The sequence below is a fragment of the Chlorocebus sabaeus genome, chromosome 7 (genome assembly GCF_047675955.1).
Source record: "Chlorocebus sabaeus isolate Y175 chromosome 7, mChlSab1.0.hap1, whole genome shotgun sequence".
NCBI lineage: Eukaryota > Metazoa > Chordata > Mammalia > Primates > Cercopithecidae > Chlorocebus > Chlorocebus sabaeus.
In genome coordinates this window covers 133,807,600-133,833,494 of record NC_132910.1, presented here as the reverse complement: position 1 = coordinate 133,833,494, position 25,895 = coordinate 133,807,600, and the positions used below count along the sequence as shown (strand labels likewise).

At 39.2% G+C, this 25,895-nt stretch overlaps 1 protein-coding gene and 1 pseudogene across 1 annotated transcript in view; one reads left to right on the top strand and one right to left on the bottom strand.

Annotated features, from left to right (window-relative positions):
* The window catches only part of WWC2 (WW and C2 domain containing 2), a 218,689-nt gene that overhangs the window by 135,139 nt on the left and 57,655 nt on the right, over positions 1-25,895 (bottom strand). The gene's annotated exons all lie outside the window — the stretch shown is intronic.
* LOC119624126 (small nucleolar RNA U3) lies at positions 7,150-7,319 on the top strand (annotated as a pseudogene).

Here is a 25,895-nt window from a genome sequence, read left to right as displayed (position 1 = left end):
AGAAGATTAGCATCACAGGGCACTTTAAGCAGATGCTCCCAACATTTGAGCTCACCACAACAACAGAAGGTGGCTATGCAATCATTACAGTAGTATTGTATATACTATAGTTAATTATATGCAGTTATGATTTAACACTGCCTCTTCACATTTGTTTACATTTCTCTCAACTGCAAATGGCATCATGTACAGCGTGTAATGTGTGCATAAGTTCTGATAAATTTCAATGTCTTATAATGGTATGTATATTTTATGGCAGTACACAATAAAATAGTCTAGTATCTACATATATTTTATGCATTCGTGCCATAGGTTTTTCTTAATATTTTTCAACATTTGTAGACTATGTAGTTCATGTAAATCTTTTCAAGTTGTGGGAAATCTCCCTGTCCCAGCCCCAGGCAGCCACTCATCTACTTCCTGTCCCTACAGATTTGCCCTTTCTGGAATTGCACATAACATCATACAATTTGTGGTTTCCTGTGTCTAGCTTCTATCATTTGGCAAAATGTTTTCAAGATATACAATGTTATTATATAGCATGCATTAAGAATTCATTCTTTTTATTGCTGAATGGTATTCCACTGCACAGATACCACATTTTGTTTATCTATTTACCAGTTTACAGATAGATATATGGATTGTTTCCACTTCTAGCTACTATGAATTATGTTGCTATAAAAGTTTGCATCCCAGTCTAGCTTTTGAGAGGCAAAATAAATAAATAAATAGACTTCAAGCTTGGTGAGACTGGCCAGGTTTCAGAACATGGTTGGCATGAGTTACAGGCACAGTATTCTACAAGTATTAAACATCTAAGGAGAAAGAAATGTCAGCTAGTACCAACAACATCTTGTTACATTTCCTCATGAGTACAAGGAAATCATGAGAGAAGATGGCAAAGCGTAGAAGTACTAATTCACAGTTCAGAGGCAGGACATCTGCGTTGCAGATGCCTATGACACCAACTACTAAAAAATCTACCAAAAGAAGCCCAGAAGAAGTCAAGAAGAAGCCAGTAGGCCTGATATACAGGTAGCAAAAATATCTTTTATACATGCAGTTCCCTCCACCTGGAACATCTTCTCTCCCTCCACTTTTCTACCGTCCTGCCCCTTTTACAGTTTTACACTTAAACAATTGTCTTCTTCTAAGATTCAATGTCCTTAAAAATTAATTCAAACATCATCTTCTTGGGGAAGACATCACGTTCCCAAAGCTGTCACTATTTAGTGACACTGTTAAGCTTTGGAAGTATTTTCCTATTCAAATAGTTCACACTGTTTACATTTTTTAGTTGACTTCTCTGTTCAGTTCACTGGGTTCCTAGTGGTTTTTTCATCTCTGCATGCCAAGCACATACATGGTACATAGTGTTCAATGTTTGTTAGAGAAAACCGTGAGTGAGTGATTTCCAGACAGACATTCCCTTAGAGGTCCAGATTTATCAGAGAGCATCTCCTTGATCATTCTACAGCAATGTCTCTAATGGCCATATCAAACAACTCATAAAAAACAACTCTTAACTTCCCCCTCCCGACCACTTCCCCAGTCCCATTCCTCCCCCAAATTACCTCAGTTTGGAAAATGGTACCATCATCAACCCAGATGCTCACATCACAACCCGGGAAGAGGTCATCCTTGATGCCTCCCTCTCCATCAACATCCTGCAGGTTCACCCTCCAGAACACAGCCTCATTTACAACATTTTTCTCCACTGCCACCTCTCTAATCCAACCTATTAGCTTCTCTTGCCCGGATTAACTTCCTAACTAGTTATTACATTTCCACTCTCATCCCTCTATAACCCATTCTCCACACAGCAGCTGGTGGTCTTTTGAAAATAGTTTTTAAAATCTTACTTTTGCTGAAGTTACTTATCAGCTTAAGGAGATTTTGGGCTGAGACGACGGGGTTTTCTAAATATACAATCATGTCATCTGCAAACAGGGACAATTTAACTTCCTCTTTTCCTAATTGAATACCCTTTATTTCCTTCTCTTGCCTGATTGCCCTGGTCAGAACTTCCAACACTATGTTGAACAGGAGTGGTGAGAGAAGGCATCCCTGTCTTGTCCCAGTTTTCAAGGGGAAAGCTTCCAGTTTTTGCCCATTCAGTATGATATTGGCTGTGGGTTTGTCATAAATAACTCTTACTATTTTGAGATATGTTCCATCAATACCGAATTTATTGAGAGTTTTTAGCATGAAGGGCTGTTGAATTTTGTCAAAGGCCTTTTCTGCATCTATTGAGATAATCATGTGGTTTTTCTCTTTGGTTCTGTTTATATGCTGGATTACGTTTATTGATTTGCGTATGTTGAACCAGCCTTGCATCCCAGGGATGAAGTCCACTTGATCATGGTGGATAAGCTTTTTGATGTGCTGCTGGATTTGGTTTGCCAGTATTTTATTGAGGATTTTTGCATCGATGTTCGTCAGGGATACTGATCTAAAATTCTCTTTTTGTTGTGTCTCTGCCAGGCTTTGGTATCAGGATGATGTTGGCCTCATAAAATGAGTTAGGGAGGATTCAAAATCAATGTGCAAAAATCACAAGCATTCTTATACACCAATAAGAGAAAAACAGAGAGCCAAATAATGAATAAACTCCCATTCACAATTGCTTCAAAGAGAATAAAATACCTAGGAATCCAACTTACAAGGGATGTGAAGGACCTCTTCAAGGAGAACTACAAACCACTGTTCAGTGAAATAAAAGAGGACACAAACAAATGGAAGAACATTCCATGCTCATGGATAGGAAGAATCAATATCGTGAAAATGGCCACACTGCTCAAGGTAATTTATAGATTCAATGCCATCCCCATTAAGCTACCAATGACTTTCTTCACAGAATTGGAAAAAACTACTTTAAAGTTCATATGGAACCAAAAAAGAGCCTGCATTGCCAAGACAATCCTAAGCCAAAAGAACAAAGCTGGAGGCATCACGCTACCTGACTTCAAACTATACTACAAGGCTACAGTAACCAAAACAGCATGGTACTGGTACCAAAACAGAGATATAGACCAATGGAACAGAACAGAGCCCTCAGATATAATAACACACATCTACAACCCTCTGATCTTTGACAAACCTGACAAAAACAAGAAATGAGGAAAGGATTTCCTATTTAACATATGGTGCTGGGAAAACTGGCTAGCCATAAGTAGAAAGCTGAAGCTGGATCCCTTCCTTACACCTTATACAAAAATTAATTCAAGATGGATTAGACACTTAAATGTTAAACCTAAAACCATAAAAACTCTAGAAGAAACCCTAGGCAATACCATTCAGGACATAGGCATGGGCAAGGACTTCATGTCTAAAACACCAAAAGCAATGGCAACAAAAGCCAAAATTGACAAATGGGATCTAATTAAACTAAAGAGCTTCTGCATAGCAAAAGAAACTACCATCAGAGTGAACAGGCAACTTACAGAATGGGAGAAAATTTTTGCAGTCTACTCATCTGACAAAGGGCTAATATCCAGAACCTACAAAGAACTCAAACAAATTTACAAGAAAAAATCAACCCCATCAAAAAGTGGGCAAAGCATATGAACAGACACTTCTCAAAAGAAGGCATACATACAGCCAACAGACACATGAAAAAATGTTCATCATCACTCGCCATCAGAGTAATGTAAATCAAAACCACAATGAGATACCATCTCACACCAGTTAGAATGGTGATCATTAAAAAGTCAGGAAACAACAGGTGCTGGAGAGGATGTGGAGAAATAGGAACACTTTTACACTGTTGGTGGGACTGTAAACTAGTTCAACCATTGTGGAAAACAGTGTGGCGATTCCTCAAGGATCTAGAACTAGAAATACCATTTGACCCAGCCATCCCATTACTCGGTATGTACCCAAAGGATTATAAACCATGCTGCTATAAAGACACATGCACACGTATGTTTATTGCAGCACTATTCACAATAGCAAAGACTTGGAACCAACCCACATGTCCATCAATGAGACTGGATTAAGAAAATGTGGCACATAAACACCATGGAATACTATGCAGCCATAAAAAAGGATGATTTCCGGTAGCTCAAGCCTGTAATCCCAGCACTTTGGGAGGCCGAGACGGGTGGATCACGAGGTCAGGAGATCAAGACCATCCTGGCTAACACAGTGAAACCCCGTCTCTACTAAAAAATACAAAAAAAACTAGCCGGGCGAGGTGGCGGGCACCTGTAGTCCCAGCTACTCGGAAGGCTGAGGAAGGAGAATGGTGTGAACCCGGGAGGCGGAGCTTGCAGTGAGCTGAGATCCGGCCACTGCACTCCAGCCTGGGCGACAGAGCGAGACTCCGTCTCAAAAAAAAAAAAAAAAAAAAAAGGATGATTTCATGTCCTTTGTAGGGACATGGATGCTGCTGGAAACCATCATTCTCAGCAAACTATCGCAAGAACAGAAAACCAAACACCACATGTTCTCACTCATAGGTGGGAACTGAACAATGGGATCACTTGACATAGGAAGGTGAACATCACACACCGGGGCCTGTTGTGGGGTGGGGGGAGGGATAGCATTAGGAGATATACCTAATGTAAATGATGAGTTAACGGGTGCAGCACACCAACATGGCACATGTATACATATGTAACAAACCTGCACGTTGTGCACATGTACCCTAGAATATAAAGTATTAAAAAAGAATCTTACTTTCAATACAAGATTTTAGTTTAAAAAATACATGAATATGCCCTGCTTGTAAAATATTAAACTATTGTGGATAATGCTACGTCTCTTTGAGCACCAGCTCTCATTCCGGTTCTCACACTCCTCTCTTCAGAAGTATCCACAACCACCGGGGCAGTATGTGTTCTTGCAGGCCCTTCTCTACGTACAGCCTAGAAAATATAATATACTGTGCACATCGTTCTGAAGTTCATTCTTCTCATTCAGCAACATAATTTATGAGACTTTTCCTGTTGCTACCTCATTTTTTACAGTAAGTTTATTTTTTTTAATTTTATTTTCTGTCACGGGAGCATCTTTTATAATAAGCTTAGAACACAGTTTAGCCTTTCCAGTATAGTCTGGTACTGATGATAGCCATTTTAATTGTATCCAAAACAACACTGTATTGAATATCCTTGAATGAGCCCTAACTTAGATACTGACAAGTATTTTACTCAGACACAGATTCATAAAGTTAACCTTGGAAAGCACCACCTGCTATGCAGCCCCTGCATTAAGGGGACTTCGGGCCATGATGCCTCAGCCTTAACCTGTTGTTCTCGGTTATGTGCCCTGAAGCCTGCTGCTTCCGAAGGGAGGGTTCAGCTAGATCAGACTGAGTCCTAGCTTCTATGCAGCAAGCGCCCTGGCACAGCGGCTGTCAGGGGACAGTTATAAGAACTAACTCAGCCTTAATAGCTTGTGGGGAAGTATCTGGTGCTTCAGTTCCATCCTCTGATTTTTACCTTTTTTTTTTTTTTTTAAAGAGATTCTGGGCAGCACAGGAAGACTTCAGGGACTTTAGGGTCTTGATCTACTGCCCAGGTTGGAGTGCAGTGGCATAATCATAGCTTGCTGCAGCCTCGAACTCCTGGACTCAAGTGATCCTCCTGCCTCAGCTTCAAGAGTAAGCTAGGAATTACAGTTATGTGCCACTATGCTGGGCTAATTTAAAAAAAAAATTTTTTTTTTTTTTTTTTTTTAGAAATGGGGTCTCACTGTGTTGCCCAGGCTGGTCTCAAACTCCTGGGCTCAAGTGATCCTCTCACATCGGCATCCCAAAGAGTTGAAATTACAGGCATCAGCCACTATGTCTGGCCCTGATTTTAACTTTTTTTGTAGTCTACAGCTATTGTTACATTTAGAGACAAAATAAATGAATTTCACAATAAATTTCAAAATGTTCATAATGTGAAGTTGGTGTTACTTCAGTATATCTCAACTCTTAATCTTGCCTGGATAAACGCAAGAAGAAAGTATGTTAGTTTGGCCACATGAACATTGAGGCTCTGTGGGATTTAACTGAACAAATGTCCTAATGCTATAGTGATGCTGTTAGTAGGGCCCGGTCTTTAACTAAGGGATCTCTACATAATTGACCTAAATGGAGTTACCCAGCATTGACTCTCAGTGACCTTGACTCTCAGTGACCTTCCAGGGTCCTAAAGTGAAGAAGAAATTCAGTTAAGCACGGGCCTTCCAGAATGTGAAGATCATGGAGGCATCTGGCCAGATTACTGGACAATTAAACCAAGTCTAACTGCTTCCCAAAAAAGCATTAGGAAGGTAAATGAGTCAGTCAGTCAATCTCGGTGCCCCTGTAGCTTCGCAGGCCAGAGAAAAAGCACATACCAGAAAGCATGCCTAACAATTCAAAGATGACTGTTTACAGACATCCAAAAAATGTATGCCCATGTTCATAAATGTTACTCTTTTTTCTCCTAACATCATCTAAGGCATTTTAAACTTAGATACAAGTTTTTATTACAGTCTGTTTCTAAAAAATGTTCACTTTTTTATATATAATGTCTTTATTAGGAAGAGGAAACATCCTTATTTACTCTTGAACCTTGTTAAACACCAAAGGAGCTTCTGACCAAAGGTCCTACAATTTCTTTCTTTGATTTCTTTGTATTAAATTGTTTTCTATTAAATTTACAAAGGTTCTATTTTTATTGTCATAATCTGACTCTTTTGTGTTACGCATATATTTCACCAAGACCAATTTGAATTTTTTTCTAAACACATTTTTAGTGACCAAACGATTTCACAGAGCATTCATGATCCTCAGCCTTGAGATTTTTTATTTACATGATTATTTCTCTTTATTCTCTAGTTGACAACATAATACGAGCTAGAAGGAGACACTTGTGGAAGCCACATACTTATAGGTTGCTTATTACCCCAGCAGAGCTGACCAATGCATGAGTCTATCTAAAGTACTCACTATCTATCATGTCATACAGTTTATCTCTTTAATGCTATTACCATGTCTGAATTTATCTCCTTTATTGTTCTAGTCCTCCTTCCTACCTCCCCATGACTTATTTTGTCCACCACTGTAGTCCTTAGTGGCTAGAACAGCGACTGCTGCTCATTCATCATGTGTTCAATGAACCTATCTTCTGGTGACCACTACATCTGCAATGGTGACCCCTTCGACCATACACTAAGTCACGCTTAGCTTTTGCAAGTATTTGTTTTGCAGCATTGAAAAACCCCTCAGCGTTCTGCCCTGAGTCTGAGGCTGGTGTTGCTTGGCTGCAGCTGCCATTTGCCACTGATGATCATTCTTCTCTTCCCCTATGAGAGTAAGAAGGAAAGGATGAAGTCTGAGTGGTTCAAAAAAATTAAAAAGTACAAAAATAAAAATAAAAGGGCTGGGCCTGGTGGCACACGGCTGTAATCCCAGCACTTTGGTGAACCGAGGTGGGTGGATCACCTGAGGCCAGGAGTTCAAGACCAGCCTGGCCAACATGGTGAAACCCCATCTCTACTAAAACTACAAAAATAAGCCGGGTGTGGTGGCTGGCACCTGTAATCCCAGCTACTCAGGAGGCTGAGGCAGGAGAATCGCTTGAACCCGGGAGGTGGAGGTTGCAGTGAGCCCAGATCGCGCCACTACACTCTAGCCTGGCGACAGAGTGAGACTGCGTCTCAAAAAAATAAAAATAAAAATAAAAAATAAAAAAAACTCCTCATCCTGTCCCTGAGTACAATTAAAAGACAAACTGAAAGAATCACAGATTTTTTTAAGTTCCAGGGCTGGAATTTCAAGAATCAACAGAAAACTAAGAAATGTTCCTAAGCAGCCTAAAGAATGGTACTAACATGCCACAAATCAATCCCATACCTACTATTTGCTTTGCTATTTAAACATATGATTGAATTTTTATAGCTTCCACGGAGACTTTCTTCAGTGGTATTTCCATGTGCTCTCTAGCCTCTATGTTCCTCTGGCATAGCACCAGATCCTCCAAGCACTAAAAATCAGACATATGGAATGTGAAGAATGTTTGATAACTATACTAACTTCAGAGATCAGCCCTTAGTCATAAACAAAAACGCATGCCCTTTGAGCTTAGACTCAAATTCAATTTAAAGCAAACATAAGTCATGAGGTTGAATGCTGGCAAAGTATGCAAGGTGAAGCGGGGTGGGCTGGGAAAACTCTAAATATAGTTCCCCATCACAGTGAAGACAAATACTGCTTCTTTATTTTAACCGAATGTGCAAAGCATTGCTTGGCTAAGTTTTAGCTTAGTAGTACCTGGGTTAGAAAAAAAACCATTAAAAAAATAAAATGTGCTGTTTCCCAGTGCTTTCACAAACATCTCCTTATCAGGGATTCATCTTTATTTATCCTTTTCTATAGGTGCTAGTTCTGTTCAAGATTAATTAAAAGCAAAAAATCAAGTACAAAAAATGATGCTTTGAGGAATTGTTCTAGTCTACAAGAGAACCAGTTGCAGCATGTTTACCACAATGGGATCACAATTTTTAAGGGAAAAAAAGTTACAAAAGAATTTTTGAGGCCAGGCATGGTGGCTCACACCTGTAAACCCAGTACTTTGGGAGGCTGACATGGGCAGATCATTTGAGCTCAGGAGTTTGGGATCAGCCTGGACAACATGACAAAACCCCATCTCTACAAAAAATACAAAAAATTAACCAGGTTTGGTGGCGTGTGCCTGTGATTCCAGTTACTTGGGAGGCTGAGGTGGGAGGATCACCTGAGCCCAAGAGATCATGGCTACAGTGAGCCAAGATCACACCACTGCACTCCAGCCTGGGCAACAAAGACACTGTTTCAAAAACAAAAACAAAAACATAAATAAATAAATAAATAAATAAATAAATAAATAAATAAATAAGAAATTTTGAAACTACACAATTTATGCTAGATGTTAGATGATGTTAGATATGCTAGATGTTAGATGATGTTATGGAACTATTTTTTTAAATTTTCATAGGTACGATAATTATAGTCCTGTAAGAGAATATTTTTGTTCCTGGGAAATGTATGCTGAACTATTTAGGAGTGAAGGGTCATAATAGCTGTCTGTACCTTACTGTCAAATGTTACACTAAGAGAGAAAATATAGACATAAATAATATTTACGTTACATATACCATATATACTGGGAAATGTATGCCGAACTATTTAGGAGTGAAGGGTCATAATATCTGTACCTTACCTTCAAATGTTACAGCAAGAGAGAAAATATAGACATAGATATATTTATCTTACATATACCACATATACTTGTAGAATATTACAGAGAGAGAGAAAGAGAGCAAAAGAGAGAGAGAGGAGGAGAAGGAGGAGGAGGAGGAGGAGGAAGAAGAGGAAAAGGAGATAAAATTGGCAAAAAGTTAATTGTCAGATCTAAGAGCAGAATATATACAATGGTGTCCATTCTACTGTTTTCATTTTTTCTTATGTTTAAAAATTTTCAAAATAAAAATTGGGGAAGATAAAATTCATTATTAAAGAACTTCCAGTAAACACTACGTAGATTTAATATATGTGCTTACCCACATTCCCTCTAGAAAATAGCAGAAAGGGGATTTTTAAAAAGGCATAAACACAAAAGGACAATGGGAAGGTCAGTGGATGAGAACAACAAAATTTGGGATAGTGGGGAGCAAACTGCAGTGTGGTAAGTGATTCAGCAGATGTGAAAAACAGAAAGCCTAGGTTAGTAACAGAGAAAGTCCAGCAGCAGATCAATTCATACTGCAAAAGTCTGAAATGGCTCAGGAATTCCAGCACCAAAGACTTCAGACAGAGGGTGTGACCATGGAGGACTCGCCAGAAGTCTGTTAAGAAGCAGTCAGACCCCCCGCCTGCCTTTGCCCAACTTGCGCAGAAACAGAAGGTTTATTCTCTAGAAAGACTTAATCAGATGGGCTGTGGACTTCCAGGTGGCTGGGACTGCTGAAAGGAGTATCTTATTAAAAAGAGGGAGCATAAGAGAGTGTGCACACACTGAACAGCAAGCGTCCCAAGCCCTACTTCCATTACTCAGTTTGCAGAGCCCAGGAGCTGGGCTTATATATGTCAGGCGGGATAATTGGAGGGTTTTCCTGGGAAAACTAACCAGACCAAGAGAAAAGAGCTACTGACATTAACATCAGGGAGCGCCTTAACGGAAACGCTGAGCCAGATCGCTGCCACATGACTACCCCACCCACTAGTAGAGAGCTTCCAAACAGCTTTTTGTGCCTCATTCTTAAATATGACTGAGAGCTGTCTCAGTCAGGACAGGCTAGATAACACTGCAATAAAAAACAACACCAAAGTCTCAGTGGTTAAAAACAATAAACATTTACTTCCCATTCAAGCCAAGTCCAAAGTGGCTCTGGATGAATCCCCGGGCTGCTGGCCCCCACAGTGTGGAGCATTCCACACTGCATCTTGGGTGCTTGTGGCATCTCCAGTCTCGACACAAGCATCAATCACCCAAGTAGGGGAGATGTGCACATCACTTCTGTTTGCAATCCACTGGCCAAAACAAGTCACAAGGAGGCAGGGAAGTTAATCCTGTCTCCTATGTCTGGAAGGAGTGAAGAACCAGAATGGTTGGTATTACTTATCTCAAATGCAAAAGCTAAGAATACTAGTCCCCCAAAATGAAAGCAGAAACTAAAACAACACTGAAAAAATAAAACTGAAGAATTCACTTCTTCAGAGATATTGAAGAAAACTTCAATTAGCATCTTCAGAGAGACAGAACAGGTTACCATCAAAATAGAAATATATGGCCAGGCACGGTGGCTCATGTGTGCAATCCCAACACTTTGGGAGGCCAAGTCAGGAAGATCACTTAAGCCTGAGAGTTTGAGACCAGCCTGGGCAACATAACAAAACCCCACCTCTACAAAAACAAAGAAATTTAAAAATTAGGCAGGCATGGTGGTGCATGCTTGTGGTCCCAGCTACTCAGGAGGATGAGGTGGGAGGATCACTTGAGCCTGGGAGGTCAGGGCTGCAGTGAGCTGTGACTGCACCACTGCACTCCAGCCTGGGTGACAGAGCACCCTGTGAGATGAGGAGGGGAGGGGAGGAGAGGAGGGGAGAGGAGGTAAATAAATACATACATAAATATTTGGAGGAAGGAATTTTAAAATTCCTGGAAATGAACAATATGATGGCAGAAACGATCTACTGACAAATTAAAAGATCAAGTTTAAAAAATTTCCCAAAGAGTAAGAAGGGAAAAGATAGGGAAAGTGAACAACCAATCTAGGAGGTCTAATAGCTGACTTGCATGAGTTCCAGAGAGAGAGAACGAAGTAAATACAAAGAGAAAAATATTATCAAAGTACTAGTGCAAGAAAATTTCCCTAAACTGAATCTGAATGACACTGGTTTCTTGATCATATATGACCCACCTAGCACAATGGTTACAAAAGGCCTACATCAACGCCAACGCTGTGAAATTTTAGAACGTAGGGGCAAAAACAAAACCTAAAATCTTCAGAGAGGAATCAGGTCACAATGAGGGAACAAACAACCAAAAAAAAAAAAAAAAGGCATCAGACTTCTCAAACACAACATTGGAAGCTACAAGTCAGTAAAGCAGTACCATCAAATTTTTAGTCCAAATTACTTCCAACCTGGAATTACATCCCTAGCTAAAATATTAATCACATATGAGAGAATAATGGCATTTGTGGAGATGCAAAGCCTCGCAAATCTATGCTCCCTTTCCAACGCAGCTCCACCAAAACAGAGAATAAACCAAGAAAACTGGAAGACACGACGCCAGAAAATGAGCACTCAACACAGGAAAATGACAAATGAAACCTGCAAGATGACAGTAAAGGAGGCCATTGGATGACAGTCTGCAGCAGTTACAGTGATTAACCAGGACAAACTGGAGATTAAGAACAGAAGGTGCAGGAGGTTCCAAACCAATAGAATACACAGCGTGTTGGAATGCACTGAAAGGAGATTTATAATTCTGGCCACAAATTGGTAATAGGAATATAGAGAAGTAAGCCAATGGAAAAAAAGAGATGATTATTAACTACAGAGAAAACAAAAGGAAATGCAATCATAGTACACCAGATAGGTCATCCATGAATAATATTTACATAGTCATAAAAATGTAAACACAGACTACTGATTTCTTTACAAGGTGACAGAAAACACCAAGAGGAGGAGGGGAGGGAAGCACATGTACATGAGGAAGGCAACAATAAGAAAGCTGAGTCCTCAACCAGGGCGGGAAGTCAGTTCTCAAAATCCAAAGCTGAAAAGTCAAGGTAGATAAAGTTATTTAAAAACACAGCAGCAAATACCAAAAGAAACTTTTAAATACGTAAATGTGGTTGACTCTAGAGAGAGTCAATCAAGTGTGGAGGAGAGTAGTGGGTCACAGGACGCCTGTCTTTGCTTTGGGAACCTAGTTGAGTGTTTGTTAATCATTTACAGATACAACTTTGATTAACGTAAAGTTTTAAAATCTTCCACTAAGTTTCCAATTTTAATTTTAAAAGTCAGAAAACTTTCCCTACCATGTTTATTTGCTGATTTCAAATTTACCTCTAAAGAAATCTCTTACAATTTTAGTTACATTTGCTCAGAGATTATGTATATTTTTCAGTACTCCAAAATACACAATATAAAAATATGAAGATATTACCAATATAGACTTTTAGTATAACCAAACTCTAGTGAATCTTAAATCAAATTTTGAAACATAAATATTATACCTTGTTCTTCTAGTTTTCATTTGGAAATCCCGGTCAATATATTGTTAAAACACACCAAATAATATATATGAAAAGTATTCTATACAGAGTTAAATCACACCATAAATGTTTTCACTTTTATTTTTTAACCCTTGACCCTGCTCTCCATGAGGCTAATTGGAAAGACTGAGTCTAATTAGAAAGACAAGGCACATGCAGAAATGTTTATAACCTAAGGCAGTTCGTGTTAAGAACCCTATAAACAGTACAAAGAAGAAATGAAGGTCGTTGATTAGAAAAGCTTCCTTACGGTTGCATCTGAAATAATGGATGTCACTGTAAGCTGTCATCAGTTACCTTCTCTCTTCATTTTTTCTTTTCTTTTCTTTTTTTTTTTTTTTTTGAGACAGAGTCTCGCTCTGTAGCCCAGGTTGGAGTGCAGTGGTGCGATCGTGGCTAGCTCCGCCTCCTGGGTTCACACCATTCTCCTGCCTCAGCCTCCCCAGTAGCTGGGACGACAAGCGCCCGTCACCACGCCTGGCTAATTTCTTTGTATTTTAGTAGAGACGGGGTTTCACCGTGTTAGCCAGGATGGTCTCCATCTCCTGACCTTGTGATCCGCCCGCCTCGGCCTCCCAAAGTGCTGGGATTACAGGCGTGAGCCACCGCACCCAGCCTTCTCTCTTCATTTTACAAAGTGGAAAACCAAATTGATTTGAAGAAATTACTTTTTCTAAATGTCATAATAGGAGACTGAGAGAGGAGGATCACTTGAGGCCAAGAGTTCAAGAGCAGCCTAGGAAATATAGCAAGACTCTGTCTCTATTGAAAAAAAAAAATTAATTAGCTGGTGTAGTCCCAGCTACTCAGGAGGCTGAGGCAGAAGGATCATTTGAGAAGTTCAAGGTTACAGTAAGCTATGACCGTGCTACTGCACTCCAGTCTGGCTGGCAGAGCGAGACCCTGTCACTTTAAAAAAAAATACATAAACAAATCACAACATGATGACCATTTATTTCTCTTCCCTGTTATTCCTACCATGCTCTCGATAAATAGTACGAAAATCAATAGAAATGCAAAATCATGTCACAAAAGTGCATCTCAGCATCCCAGGATTCCCAGGTTTCACCTTCAGGACTTTTACCTCTCTCTGTGCCAACCCTTTTGCAATACATGTTCCCAAACCTGCTCTCCTCAAAGGTGCTCTTCTCTTTACCCCACCCACTGTCCACGTACCCCACAGGCATCCTAATGACTGACTCCAGGACTTGAGAGCTGGAAAGTTTGTCCAAGGAAGCCCCTGAAACTGTCGTCAGGTATCTGAAGAGCATGTTCGTGCAAGGCTATGGAATGTTTTAGTTTATACACTTCGAGCCTCCGTGAGGCTGAACTGGTTAGCTGGACTCCCCACTATGACTCTAGGTGTCTGCCTCCTGAATCTGTTTTAAGACAGATAATGGGTCAAGCATGACCCACTATTTTCTACAGTAGAAATCGATCTCTGGCAAAGGGCCCAGAAACTGTTATCCAATGCTTGTGCCTTTTTAAGTTAATAAGCATCTGGAATACTAACTGTCTCAGCATTATTTCTGCTATAGCTTTCTGTTCACTTTTCCCAACAAACCAACTATCCTTCAAGTAACTTGAATACCTACTACTTTCCAAATAAAAGCATCCTTTGAATTATACTGTTCTTTCGAAGCTCAAATTAGTATCCATGAGAAAGTATTGATTTATAGCAGCTTCTCTACTTAGGTAAATGTCTACCTGATTGTTTATATCAAAGTAAGCTAGAAATCGGGTTTTCAAAAGTGTTCCTGCAATGAAAACATAATTTTACATGAATACTTATTTGATAATATAATTATTAGAAATTTAGTAATTCACTGGTTTGAGAGGAACTTGTAGCACTTTATTTAATGCTTCTTTATGCACAGTCTTAAATCTCTAAAATTACTTGCTTCCTTTAACATAAATACTATATTATATAAACAAATTAGGCTTATATACATGAAGATATTCATCCTATTATTTAGGTATACCATGGTCATACCAAAATCATATTTTTTACAGGGTCTCTCTGATGGCCACCTAAAAATATAATGATTAAGAAAAACATAGCCAGGTGCAGAGGCTCGCACATGTAATCCCAGGACTTTAGGAGGCCATGGCAGGAGAATCACTTGAGGCCAGGAGTTCAAGAATAGTCTGGCAACATAGTGAGACGCCACCTCTACGAAAAAAAAAAAATTCTTCTAAAAGTTTTGAGTCCGTGTTACAGCTCTTTTAGAATTCTTCTAGCAGGTTTTCCAGTCTTCGATAAATATGTAAAAAACACATGAAGCATACTTGTCAGTCCTTCCTCAACTTTTAACAGCTTTATAGCAACACATAAAATTTCAAGGAGCATCAATAATGATTAAGTAAAATTAAAAGTTTCATGTGCTAATGATTTGTAAGTTTATACCTAACTGATCAATTCTGTTGATTTTATAACTTCTGAATGTTTTTTAAATATGCACATATAAATTTTAGAGGCTGGACGAGGTGGCTCATACCTGTAATCCCAGCACTTTGGGAGGCCCAGGCGGGCATCCCGACCATCTGAGGTCGGGAGTTCAAGACCAGCCTGACCAACATAGAGAAACCCCATCTCTACTAAAAATACAAAATTAGCCGGGCATGGTGGCGTATGCCTGAAATCCCAGCTACTCAGAAGGCTGAGCCAGAAGAACTGCTTGAACCCAGGAGGCGGAGGTTGTAGTGACCCGAGATTATGCCATTGCACTCTAGCCTGGGCAACAAGAGTGAAACTCTGTCTCAAAAAAAAGAAAAAAAGAAAAAAAATTATAATACTTTATGCCATAAAATGACATTTCATATTTAAAGACAGTTTTTAAACTCTTGTATTCACATGCCATAATTTAAAATCTTACTTCACTGAATGAGAATGGTATCTGTTGTCCTCATTTTTTCATTTTTATCCTTAACAATTTCTACCACAGCCAGTGCACACAATGGCAATGACACCCAGGGATGGAATGATTAGTTACATCACAACTAAGTCAAGACACAGACACTGATGTGACCCCAACAAAAGTAAATAATGGAGTCTCCAAAATAAAGCTCTATAGTAAAGTTAAATACCCACTGCACAAGAAATCAGAGCATCTAGGTTCTAACCCCATCTCTACGAATAGCTTGCTGGGAGAGTTTTGACATTTAACAATCTGTCTGATTGCCAAGTTTCTTCTATAAAATGATAATGTTGACTCAAAGATCCAAAGTCAATTCATGCTCTAAAACTTAATGATTTTTTTAGGTTTTGTGACATTTCACGGTACACTGTAGTAATTTATATCTTATTTTCCCACTAATTTAGAAAAATACCTAAATGATCCTTAATTGGCAATGGGTCCTAAGAAATTTCGTTTTAAATCCCTGTTATCCAAAAGAGCCCTTTTGTATATCTGGCAGTAGATACAAGGATCTTTCTAAATCTTTAAAAAAAAAAAAAAAAAAAAAGTCAGCCGGGCACGGTGGCTCATGCCTGTAATCCCACCACTTTGGGAGGCTGAGGTAGATGGATCACGAGGTCGAGAGATTGAGACTATCCTGGCCAACATGGAGAAACCCTGTCTCTATTAAAAGTACAAAAAAAATTAGCTGGGCATGGTGGCACATGCCTGTAGTCCCAGCTACTCGGGAGGCTGAGGCAGGAGAAATGCTTGAACCCAGGAGGCAGAGGCTACAGTGAGCTGAGATCGTGCCACAAAGTGAGACACCGTCTCAAAAAAAAAAAAAAAAAAAATCACAGGTTTCCATTGCCAGCTACATAAAATCAAGGTATCTAGTCTGGCATTCGGGATACTCAAAATTTGACCTCAACTCACCTCCCAACCTTCATTTCCAGTGATTCCCTTTCCTGTTCCCAAAGCTACAGTCAAACTAAACATGTTTTTTCTAAGTGCACCAAAGTGTTCCATCACCCATGTTTTTTGTTTATGCCATTTATCTTTACCTAGACTGTTCTCTATCTCCACTAAGCCAAGTCTTACCTGATTATAAAAGCTAGGGGGACCATCCATATAATTTAGCACACAAACTGGAATAATTTTGACCAGAAAGATGTTAATTGGATGGGACATTAGGACATCCAGAGCAAACTGGGGCTGACGCAAGCAGACTGGGAGATATGATAGCTCCATGCAAAGCCTAACTCAAATGCACATCTATCAGAAATAACCCCTCTCTCCCGTAAATCTCTGCCACACTTTTCACGTGTATCTCTTCTCACTTATCATTTCTGCGTGTATTCAAACTATGTGTATAAAAGGCTTTATTCTCCCTAACTAGCTTGAGTCATCATTATCCCCACAATGTGTAGTATACAGTAGGTTCTCAACAAATGTCTAATGGATGAATTATTTCCTAGGTATGTCTAACTCCAGTATATAAAATTAGGTTTCCTCGAATCAGCACGTGCCTTTTACAAATCAACACCCGAGTTCACACAGAGAAGAAACACACTCCGTGGCCATATGAAAGTTCTGTCTTCCTTAGAGACGTCCCATGTTCACAAACCACGGTGGTTTGTCCTGATGTGAAACTTCCGTGGTGCAAATGACAAATCCATATATGATGTCATACAGGCTGGGACAGAAATCATATTGCCCAACCACTTGGTGCCTTGGTAACAACTACATGTCTAAGCTCTGGTGCAAGATCTACAGAACTCTGTGCTTCTAATTTGTGAGGAGATAGTTCACGAAAAGCATTGTTTCAACTTAGAAGAGCTTTAGCTCTCAGGACACAGAGCTGAGAGATTACCTCTTTATCTAACAAGATTTTGACGACCCTGGATCCCAAAGTATTCGATCTTACCTTTCTTATGATATTGACTACCTTCTAGTTATATACTCTAGACACCTGAGGATCCAGGGCTGTAATCACTGATCTTTGTATACTTCAGAGTACACAGAGTAACAGACATCGTACATACTCAACAAATACTGGTTGAATTAATTTTAAAAACAAATGAGTAAATGACTCACGATTGTTCACCAACTAAGAAAGACTTCTCATGGTCCTGCTGAAGCATGTTTCAAATATACATGAACTCAGGCCTGCTTCACTCATGTATTCCAACTCCTTTATATGTAAAAAAATCCTGTGAGATAGATATAATGAGGCTCCACTTTACAAAACACTATGGTTCACAAAAGCGAGAAGCCCCGTCCAGAATGAGCAGCAAAGTGACAGCCAGTTCTGAAATCGAGACATTCTGCCCACATAGGAGCACTGCAATGAACCTGACAGATATGGCATGTATATAAAGAAAACATTTACAAGTTCAATGGCTATTCTCATCCATGAATGCCACAGGCTAGAGTGGACAAATGCCCCAAATGCCTTACCCAATTCTACCAATTTCCCTGAAATCAAAGAAGAGAAAAAAAAAAGCTTTCATTAGCTGTGTCTTTCAGCCACTAGTACAGATAAACCTGGCTATATCTGGGGGAGGGAGGAACACAAATGAGAGAAAAAAAGAAAGTAGGACAAAATTAGAAGTAGAAAGATGTAATTTTTAAGTTCTCATTACTAACGTAAGATCTCAATTTATTAAATTACATGTAGATACTAAAAGTATTATATCAATGTAGCACTCTTCATCACGAGCACATATTAAAATACAGCTAGATAAACGTATCGAGTTATTTTGGGAACTCCATAAACGAGACACTTTGTCATCTGGAATGTCTACCTGAAGACAGACTCTTACTACAACAGAAAATCTTATGAACTAAACAAAACCATTTTTAAAAAATCAAACACTCTGATTTTTTGTCCAAGTGTATTTCATCACACCACATTCAAATTCCACAATATAAGATTTAGATGAAAAAGAAAAAGTTGCATTTGGTGACAGTTTTAAAGGTTCTTTGATTACTTATATAGTTTCTACATTCTTTGTAACAGTAATTAAATCTAAGCCTCAATGGGCTTCAGTCCTATTTGCTATGAGTCTGAAGGCATGAGAAGTATGTAGCATTTATATAACAGGAAATATCTAAAAGCATTCTGTTGAGATTTCCTTCCCCCACACCCCCTTCCACACCCATTCCTTAAACTGCCTTCAAAAGGCCTGCTGTGTTCTCTAAAAATTAAACACTAGTTACTAAAAGAAACAGTGTACCTATTTCTCAGCACATCTCCACTAAAGTTGTATTTAGCCTGGCTTAAAGAGCTTCTCAAGCCTAGCACCTGACCCTTAATGCTCAAATATTTTCATGTCCTAGAGGCCAAAGATGCTTTTCTGTTGTTATCAGGGTGGAATTTAGGAGGAAAGAAAAGGCTTCCCAACTCAGCTCTCCATACCCCACACACCAAACCCCAGTCAAGAGGCCCTTCCAAAGCCCTGACATGAATGTGTCCCTGACACTCCAAGTCAGAAGAGGCCCTTGTACCTCGTCTACCCTCTCCAACCCCTACTCCCTGTCCTACTCTCAAACCAGAATGTTTGTGTTATGCTAGAGGTAATGATTGTTAATCCAGCTCTCAAATGAGTCTAACATTTACTATTAGTTATTAGTACCTCTGCAGCAGTACTTATTACTATTAGTTATTATTAGTTATCACTACCTCTAGTTTACTAAATGCCTCAAATGTGCCTTTTCTACAGTATACCATTGGTCTAGTTACCTTATGGTAACCAGAATGTGGATGTCACTTAACTGGAGGCTGCCACATGGAATTGGCACCCAGCCAACTATATTTTGCCTGGCCTCTTGAAAACATGTGCCCATGTCCTCAGAAGTCAAGCACTACCCACAAATACCCACAAGGCTGGCTCCACAAGGAGCATCCTCATAACAGGTGAGTCAAGTAGGCCTGAACCCAATTCATTCCAGGACCTATACCCACAAGAAAGGACTTACTTCGCTGCTGCTGGTTTCAAAGCCATTCACATCACAAAGTTTTCCTTCAATAGTGTAAACTGTCTAAAGAGCTTCCCAAATTATTTTTAGCTTTTTTTTAAAAAAGGTAGGATTTCCTTAGTTCTAACTTTCTCTGCCTTTTGAAGATGAACTCTTAATCTCTTTTCTGTGCCACTACTTTAAAATATATATATATATATGCACACACCAAATCACATAATGCAGGGGACACTGACCTACATTAAGTCATAACATTTTCCAAGTAAAATATGAGGGAGCTTAAGATCGTGCAAACTTCTTAAATGAAATCAGAGCAGAAGGCAAATCTCTTACATGGACCTTCTTAACTGCTGCTCACAGAAATTATTTTGTCCAAAGTGCAAGAGAGAATTTTAATTTCAGTTCCATTTTCTCATTATCCTCAAAAACTCTTAATAGTACCATTTTGTTAAATTGAGTCAATCCCAACTGAATAGAGTAATTCAAGAACTTGACTCAATTGTCCATAGGAATACTAATTTCATTCTATCTAAAATTAATATAACCTGGAACATTAAAGCTAGCCACTCCCATTAATCTTGCCACCTTATTTGATGATTCAATTCTATCTATAATTATGTTATACAATTTAAGGCACCCAATAGTTAGATCACAAATCGCTTTTGTATTATGACCTAGAAAATACCACCATATCTTCACAAAATTGAAACTTCTAAATTAAATTTAATAATTTTGAGCACCATCCACATACAATAACACAATCAAGACAAAGGGTACTTCAAAGTAATTTAGCAATGACCTGTAACGTAGGTCAAGTCAAACAACCAAAATGAAACATAAAGGAAATAGAGACGGATCCTAAATTACACTGAGGTTATGCCCCAAACACTCATTGGTAGTCAGCTGTTTTGCACTCAGGTTATTCATTTGGTGATGCCCCCAAACCAGACCACAGAAGTCTCAACCTCACAGCTTATCTAAATAAAGTTCTCTGCATCCTCCCTATCACGTGACCAGTTTGTTTACTGGACTGATTTGTTGTTCTGTTCTTACTATCCCCTGTGGCTATGGGCTCTGGGCTTCTCTTCTAGTGGTGAAAGAACAGATTTCTCAGCTTCCAGCTGCATTCCACTGATGGATGGCTATTCCAGTAGCCGAGGGCAGCGATGAGCTGCCAGTGTGGGGTGCGGACTAGAAAGGGCGAGGGGCTACTGGCAGTCAACATCACCTTGGCACACTTTAAGTACTACACATCTCCCACAACACTTATTTTCTAATCTCTCTGTGGCCACATGAATGGGTCTGCCTGCTTTCCTTTTCCTGTTGCCACTTTTTAATAGTTCCAGTTTTTCCCCTTTATGGGTTCACTGAAGAAAGTCTTATAGCTTTGCTCTACCCTCTTTTTGTCCCTAATGGAAATCGCTGTTTTATCTCAAAGCTTTTTACTACTAGGCACTCATGTAAAAGGGTTCCTTCCTTTGAAGTCATCTCATCTCACCAAGGCACTAGAGACAAGAACAAAAATGGAACACCAGGAAATAAAGACGCTTCTTGGAACACAAAAGAAAGATGAATACATTAGAAAAGGTAAAGCCCTTGATAGGGCCTTGGGATCGTGGATGAGACCCTAAGTACACGCTCTAGAGTAACCACATAACCACTAACCTAGATTAACCAGACAAGGGGGAAATGATGATGACGATGCTGGAAGGGGAAGAGGGGCCTCTGTGGGAAGAAGGAATGGGGTGAGAAGAACGGCTGAATGATACTATAATGGTAATTTCTCGTGAGTCAGACAACCTAAAATTCCCGCAGAAAAACAGCTGTCAAGATGCAGATCAGTAAAGAGGGAAGATGAAGAAATGTCAGTTAAGGAGCAGCTGGAGTACAAGGTGCCACAGAGTAAAAGGTAGGCTTCATTGTTAATAGGGAATACTACTAAGAGTCTAGGAAGAGTTCGATAAAGACAATAAAACGCTGGTGATGTTTGCTGAAGGAAAGTGATGCCAGGAAGAGACAAAGAGCATTTATTTTTTGGAAGGGCAGTCCTTGCTTTGCGTGGTAGTGCTGCACCATAAAAATTACCTTGCAAGCTGAAATCATGCAAAGTAATTTTAATAATTATGAGAAAAGAGTATAATTATTCTATGACCTTTGAGAATTTTTATCAAAACATTTAAAATTCTCTATAAGTGTACAGGCAAATGAAAGATATAGTAAAAATAGTATTTGGTACATTGCAATTTAAAACATTAGAAACATTGAGAATTAGGGTTTACTTCTTTGTAAAAAACTAATCAGGGGTAGTTTGAACAGGGTTTGCCTTCTTTGTTGTATAACTTACAATACAGAGCAAGTATCTTTTCTGTATCTTAACAAGCTGCAGTACTCCTTCCTAAGTTTGGATTCACTATCAACAATTTTATTCTTTGTACTTTCAATATCATGTATTATCTCTTTTAAAGTGAAGACATTTGGTAGCATCACTTCCCCTGAGACATCTCCATCCTTCCTCATTTATGCTGAAAAATTTGCCCTAAGTTCCTATGAGTACATATCTGAAGTCTTTCAAATGGTGGAACATTCACAAAGTCAACTACACTTAATGTGTCGCTTAATGACAGAGATACATTTTGAGAAATGTGTGGTTAGGTGATTTCACTGTGTGGACCTGATAGAGTGCACTTACACAAACCTAGAGGTGTAGCCTACTACACACCTAGGTCATATGGTAAGGCCTTTTGCTCCTAGCCTGCAAACATGTACGGCATGATACTGTATAGAATACCGCAGGCAACTGTAACACAATGGTATTTGTGTATCTAAACATAGAAAAGGTATGTAAAAATACGGTATTCTAGCATTATGGGACCACTGTTGTATATGCAGTCCGTCCTGACTAAAATGTCCTTAGGCAGCGTGTGACTCTGTTTCTTCTGTAACTCTATGTTCAATTAGAATTCTGCAAGGTTATCTGCACAGTGTGGTAAATGTACTGCCATACTGCACACACATTACTCACTGTTACTTCCTGCTATGGTGCTTAACTGTTTTCTAATGCATGCTTTATGTCATATTTCTTCCAAAATTCAGCTACAGAAATGCATAATCTCTACTTGTAGCATCAATAATCTGTCTGAAACTCCATCTAAGATAACAGGCCTTAAAAGCCCAAATAACTCCTTGGTTCACTGGCTGGATTAATGAAGTTTCTGATTGTAGTAAAAAGCAAATTTTCACATTTTCTTTCAAGTACTCAAGAGAACTGGGGTGACTTGCAGCATTATCTAACGGTAGTAGTTGTGCTCTAAATGTTAAAATTATTTCGCCAACCTCTGGACGAAAACAGCTGGAACAAGCCTTGGAGCAGTGGTGGCCCAGGATCTTTTATGTGCGTGCCAATGACGGCTGAGACGCCTGCTTCATGATGAAGGGTTTTTTTCTAATGCTCTAGGATTCTCAGACAGATAAGCATAGGTTTTATTTTAAAGTTACCTTTTGTGTTGTCTCCTAATAAAAGAGCTGCTCTATCTTTAACTCCTTAAAGCTACTTCTCGATCTTACATCTTCTGTGGCACAAGTTCCTGATGGAGTTGCCTTACAGCTTACCTCATCAATATTAACTATTCGATGATCGTTGTCATCACCTGCCGTAAATAATCCTTGGAATCTGGAGCCAAATTTCCCACCAGCATCTTTCTCTGTGCTACAGCTTCACCTAACAGATTAATCAATTCACGTCAACTTCTGAATGATGAAGCTAGTCTTTACTGGTAGAATTTCCTCAATCTCGGTGTAATTACTATTTTCTTTCAATGTGGCAACTAACTTCGATACTTTGACCTTAATGCTAACCAAACTGATTGGGATTTTTTTTTATACAGCCTTCAATCCAAAGTAAAAGTAATACTCCATTTTAGCCATAAGCAGCTTTCTATTCCTGGTAAAATTTAAACTAAAACATAGTACGTGATTTTACAGTTTTTTATATTCATATGACTGATGCAATATGGTTCATACCACTGCTTCATGCAGGCCTACCTCTCATCCCATATTTGCTTTGATATCCATATTTTCAAATCTTCTGATCACTTCCAATTTCACTTTCAGCATTTATCACCTTTCATTTCTTTGCTGCACTTTCATCTTTGTTGGCCAATTCGTCTTTCAACTATTCATTCTTATAAAATGTTATGTGGGCTTATCAGTAGGTGATGCAAAGAGGCAATGCAACTACATACTTTGCTGTCTGTGTATGAACTGAATAACAGATGAACGGTGACAAATTACTGATAGAGTCGAAAAAGAAATGAGATTTGTCACTGATCACGATGCACATTTGTTACTTATGCAGGATTTGTGGACTGAAGGGCCAAAAGCAAAGTTTGTACTGTATGCAGTTAATAAACTGTGGAAGGTGAAATTTCAATCATGTTGCTGGGGGACTGGTGTCATTTAAGTAAACCATCATAACTGACATATGTGCACATCAGAATCAGGCAAAGTGAGGAATGCCTTATTTCATTCCAATACCTGCTCAAAAATTAGTTTAGGCCAATTTGAGCTAAAGATTTTCAATTTTTATTGAAATAATGAAACTTTAGGGAAAAGTAGATCCCTACACTGTGATCAAATATGGACAAATTCATTATACAAATAAGGCATATGAGAGGAGCAAAGGGAGTTATAAATTTTTGCTTTGAAATACATTACTCCATAAAATTAATGTGCTGTGATCAAAATTTTTTTAAAAAAGGTAAGTTCAGTCAGGTGCAGTGTCTCATGCCTGTAATCCCAGCACTTTGGGAAGCTGAGGCAGACCGATCACCTGAGCCAGGAGTTCAAGACAAGGCTGGGCAACATGACGAAAACTGGTCTCTACTGAAAATACAAAAAATTACCCAGGTGTTGTGGCGCATGCCTGTAGTTCCAGCTACTCAAAGCCTAAGGTGGGAGGATCACCTGAGCTCAGGAAGTAGAGTCTGCAGTGAGCCAAAATCTCGCCACTGTACTCCAGACTGGATGACAGAGTGAGACCCTGTCTCAAATAAATAAATAAATAAATAAATAAATAAGCAAGAAAGAAATTCTGAGGGAAGAATTTGAGTAGCAGCAGTAATGGCAGCTGTGCAAAGTCAAATCTCCCAACACCTTCTCCAAAAATATAAAGACAATTTTAAAAAGCAAGAACAAGTGGGACTACATAAATCCATGCCTAGTCAGAAAACAAGGGTAATTTCAAATTACCTGTAAGTAAAAAAGTGAATACCAAATTCTAGTGAACTACTATCAGTTCTGCTGTAGTATCTGTTTTAAAAACACAAAATTTGGTGTTCAAATGTGATTGATATATTAGAGAACAATTTTAACATAATGAGAATTTTGCATTTCTTTATGGGTATTTTCATCTGCTGAGATACTAGGTAAATGCAGAAAACGGCACCCAGCAGAACCAAGCTGGCAGGAATAATACACAAAACACTCACAGGCACATGCACACGGCACACCTGGAGCATCTGCCAGCCACCTTGGCTTGCCACAGGCATTGTGAGCCACACCCATCCATCTGGTGCTAACTTTCCACCTGACATAAGATAAACCTGCCTGCATCATTTCAAAATAAATCACACGCTACAGTCTCCTTCCTATGCCCACTCCCACAAGCAAACTTCCCATCTTTTCCAAGGTAGAGTGCCATGTTTACTGGAATGTTAATGTATTTCTAATGATTTCACATGGGTAAAATGGTACTACAGTTTTTACTAGGTTTCTGTAATTTTTTTAATGTGTCATTGATGTTTTGAGTGTTGTGACTTGTTATGAGCTGACTTGTGTCCCCCAAAATTCATGCACAAGTCCTAACCCCCAACATGATAACCTGAGGTTTAACTGTGTTTGGAAATAGGGCCCTTAAAGACATAATTAAGGTCAAATGAGATGATATAGGTAGGCCTAATCCAGATTGACTGGCATTCCTGTAGGAAAAGGAGATCTGGACACCGACTCACAGAGAGGAAGGACCATGTGAAGACACAAGGAGAAGACAGCATCTCCAAGCCCAGGAGAGAGATCTCAGAAGAAACCAACCCTGCCGACACCCTGGTCTCAGACTTCCAGCCTCCAGAACTGTGACAAGATACATTTCTGTTGTCTAAGCCACCCAGTCAGTGCTACTTTGTTATGGCAGCCCTACAAACTAATACACACCCCAAACCTCATTTTTCCCATAAGTGCTATGGTTTTTATTGTGCAATTTTGCATAGCACAATGATTTTC